Below are 4,586 nucleotides of genomic sequence, written 5' to 3' on the forward strand. Positions count from 1 at the left end.
TGGGTATCTTTCTAAAAGAGCTAAAAGAATCACATTATAGTGATATGTGTGCACCTATGTTTACAGCGCTACAGTTTGTAATAGCTAAAACTTGGCAACTGCCCATTTGCCCATCAGTTGGAAACTAGATAAAGAAGATGTGTTTTTTCTATAAAATGGAATACTACTCAGCCATAAAGAATGAGAAAATAGATTCATTCATAGGAAAATGGATTCATGTTGAAGATATACTCCTAAGTGAAATTCTTCTCTTTTTTGTGCTCTTTTAACTGAATGTCAGCACTATTTATTAAATATTTAATTATGAAGAATATATGATATGAGGCTGTGGCTTTAAAAATATTTTGATATACAGTATACAGTCATTTGGAAATAATGGTAGATATGCTCCATAGTCTCTTGGTTTCATAATATTCTCCTATGGCTGTGGTCATAACATTGTCATCTGGTATATTTAGTAAGGAGTGATTATAAATATGAATCATTGAAGTAAACCCTTAGAACTCTAAATATTCATTTTATTTATAACCTAAGAGAAAATAAGGCTTAGATTTCTTGAAACAGTTTCTGTTTAAAATATTCTTTCTTGCTATCTTAGTGTATGTTATACCTATTTGTCTAGATCTTATTTCAAGAAATACACACAACTAATATTGGGTTTTGATTTTTGGAGTTTTTGTTTGTTTGTTTGTTTTTTAGTACCAGGGATCAAACTTGGGAACTTGTGCTTGTACACTCAACTGTTCTGGAAAGTAAATTTTGCAGATCCCAACTTTTGTATTTAGTCCTTGTTTAGACATTTACAAAAAATAGAAAGTACAATTCATTTTTTTCATATACATATGTATGTATACATATGCAAGGTGATTTGGCTTAATTTTGTATTGGTTTCTAAGCCATGAGTATTAAAATTCTGTTAATAAGATGACTGTTTAGTTTATGTTCAAAAGGAAACTTCAAAAAATTCATACTAAAATTAAGTGACTTACAAAAGTAACAAATTAGTTTATAAATAAACTTTGCATTATCAGTTATACTGTTGGTACTACAGACAGGCAGCTAGTTGGAGATATTCTTTGTACCCCGTGTCCAGAATCTAAGGGACACATGAATAAATACTATAAATCAGCATACTGCTTTGTGCTATGGGATCAGACTACAGTTAGCAGGATATTTCGCTTCAATTTTCCAAATGGAACTGATTCATTTATAAATTCAAAATTTTGAGGATGAAAAATTTGGAAGCCAGACTGAATCAAAGAGCTCTTGTTCTGGATTGTGAGACAAGAAATTCCTTGTATACATGTGCTACTACACCCTCTTTATCGAATGACCTCCAAAGCCCCTACCTTTAAGTGGGCTGCAGAACAAGAGAAGGCTGTGAAGAGGCTCAGGATGACTTGCACACTGCTCCACCATTTGGTCCATATAATCCAGCAGACTCCACAAAGCCTGAAGTGCCAATGGCAGATACAGATTCTAGGTGTGAAGCCAATGTATACAGGGTTTGGAATAAAGCCATCCACTGTGGATCATGACTTTCCTTTTGATAAACAACTTTAGCATAGTTCCTGGGCCTAACAGAGCCTGCGCACTTAGCCACAGATCACCACCATACCATCAGACCCAAGCTCTCATCATCAACTGCGTGCTATTTAACTCAGCAAATCTTAAACGTTTGGGCATCTACAGCACCACTCCATCATCACATGGAAGTAGCACATACAACATCAGGCCCACACTGGCCCTGGAAGCATAAGTTACACTAAGCAGTGGCCCAAATGCCCTGGGTCTCCATTGCTTTTCTTTCCCGTTCCCTGTCCCTCATCTCAGAGAGGATGGCTAGGATCAGCTGGTAGAGAGAGAAACCTTTGGCCTGCTTTATTACACTTCTTCATAATAGAAAGGAACTATCAAAACTGGACACCTAGACTGTAGAAGTATAGTCCCCTTCTGGAACATTGCTCAAAGACAGTGATGAAGTATTTTCCTTGAAAGGAAGAAAAAAGAGTCAAGGGACCCTCAAGTTATGCCTGGCCTGACATAAGAACAACTTGGATTAAGACCAGAATTTTAGTTTTAACTTATGACCAAAGTCTTAAATGACAACCCAAATGCCAGCTGCGAGCGCTTCCAGCTGGTCTCAGATACAGATCTAACCCTTGAGGAGTTCTGGAAGGAACATGACAACATCCCTTCTTTTGTGAGATTCACTGAGAAATTCTGGGCCAGTGTCTCTCTAAGGACATTGAGATCTGCCTGGAAGAAAATGTGGCCTAAAATTACACAGGAGAGAGACTTTGCAGGCCATTGACCAACCTGAGTTCCCACTAGCCCTTGGGAACAAATTGAGTTCATGAGTCAAGGGTCTATTGTTCTTGGGATTTCTGATTCTGGCCACTACAATGTAATTGGTACTGGACCTGCCTTGCAGCCATAAAGGACTACAAACTAAATAATATCTGTATAGCAAAACTCACTAAACAGTACATTTATTAAACACACTTTTATATCTCATTAAGTATGCATTCGTAAATTTGATTAAAAGAAGAAAAACAAAAAAGAAATCAAACCATTTCTTGTATTCATGATAGTAAATTATTAAAAATATTTAAGATAAAATTGTTGAGTAAATAAGGGTCTTATCCATTAAAAAAATCATTTCCTCTGATTTTAGGTAAATAAAACTCTTCAAGGTACAATGACTAATAATAAAATTAAAAATTAACTGCACATAAAGAAATTTAATGTTCAAAAATCCTTAATATATTGTTTCTTCCAAATAGTTGAGAGTTGTTTCCTCTATCCTAATAGTTTCGGTACTACAAGAAATAGCATTCCAAAAGGAGTCTCATGAATTCTAATGTTCACAAACCCTTCTCTAGACATAACTGGAGACCTATAAGTAAAATAATCACAAATTTTCACTCACTGAATAATAGAAAAAAGCTAACAAATATTTGTGTCATCTAGTCTCTTCATGACTTTAGAGAAAGCTAACCTATTTTTAGACAGCTAGTTAGAAATGAAATGCCTCGATGTTTTATGTATGCCTGATACATTCCAGAAAAGCACACTGACTTTCTCTTTTGAAGTTTATCTGAACCTTTCTCAATGCCTAAATGAGGCTATATTAATATGTCTTCTGGTTGAAATATATTACCTATGAAATTATCTATTATGTATCTTTACATGTCTTTATATCGAAAATGCTACATGATTAAATATACAAAACTAATGTCCACATAGGAAGGCCACTAAAAGTTAATGTAGTTATTCTGAGGAGAAATATGTTAGTTCCCAGGATAAGAAATATTCTGTATGCATTTAGTCAAGAAATGTATTTTAAATAAGCCTTGTAAGTAGTCTCAAAGATGATGAATTTAAGGAAAATTAATCCAATGTAGAGCAGGAAAAAGATAATCAGGACTAGCAAGAAATGTTCGGTCTAGAAGTTCTAAAAAGAGCACAGTATAGTTCGGAAAACAGTTATCTTAAGTGCTCTTAATAAGAACAATGCAATAAAACCATTAAGGCCTCTCTCAGAAGTGCTCCCCTTCGTCTTGCTATCAAGCTGTTAACATAAAACCCAAACTGTGCAGTCATCTCAGTGACCTCTCCATCAGCTAACAAGAATGCCTCGTGTTCAGAGGCAGGGTCATAATACCAAGTCCAGCAAAGAGCAAAAAGGTTTTGTGCCGTAAATACCATATATCATGTAATCTTCAGAGGTCATGACCTGACTCAGTTATAAACAAGACATAAAAACACGTTTTTACTTAATCTCAAAGTACTGTAGGCTAATTGAAATATAGTGATTAAAGTCCAGTCTTCTCCTATACATAATTTTCCTTCCACCTCAGCTTTCAAAATCTTTATCAGAAAACACTGACTTCACTTAAATGAAACACTCCACTCCAGTATACAATACGTAGTAAAAGACTCAACTGCAAATGAACATTTAACTTGGACAATCGATACTTATGTTCTTTATTTCTACAGCTTCCACATCCACTGACTTTAACATATTTCTGAGGAAAAAGGAGGATTTATTCAGGTTCCATATATTTACTAGGTTTGCTTATTTTGAGTGGCCTATAAATAAAAGAACTGATAGACTTTCTCTTTTCCTCTCTGTGAAATGTGTTCTTTAGTAACTTTATGCAAAATTGGTTCCGCTTCATATTCAGTTAAAGAGAAAATTCCCATAATATTTGTTTTCAGCAATCTGACAACAGTGCCATTTCAAGAGTAAGAATCAGTTTTGTTTCCGGGCCTGTGTGTAAAACTATTTATGAAATTGCAGTTTCTTTTAAAGAGTGACATTTAAGGTGTTAGATCAAGTGTGTAAATACGGTCCCACTATGCCTTTCGGTGCTCTTTCATACTCTTGAGACAAATTTAGCGAACCCTGGGATTTCATAGAGCTTACCTTTATGAATATTAACATCACATTTTTCCAGACCCCTACTTTCCTTCGCATTCTCCGATGTATCGGACATATTATCATAATAAAGACCTTAAAATAGAGTAAAAAATTGGCTGTAAAATTGCCTGTAGGCTGACATTATTTTGAAACTCTCAGG

The sequence above is a fragment of the Fukomys damarensis genome, unplaced genomic scaffold, assembly GCF_012274545.1.
Source record: "Fukomys damarensis isolate Sample0158 unplaced genomic scaffold, DMR_v1.0_HiC HiC_scaffold_3, whole genome shotgun sequence".
Taxonomy (NCBI): domain Eukaryota; kingdom Metazoa; phylum Chordata; class Mammalia; order Rodentia; family Bathyergidae; genus Fukomys; species Fukomys damarensis.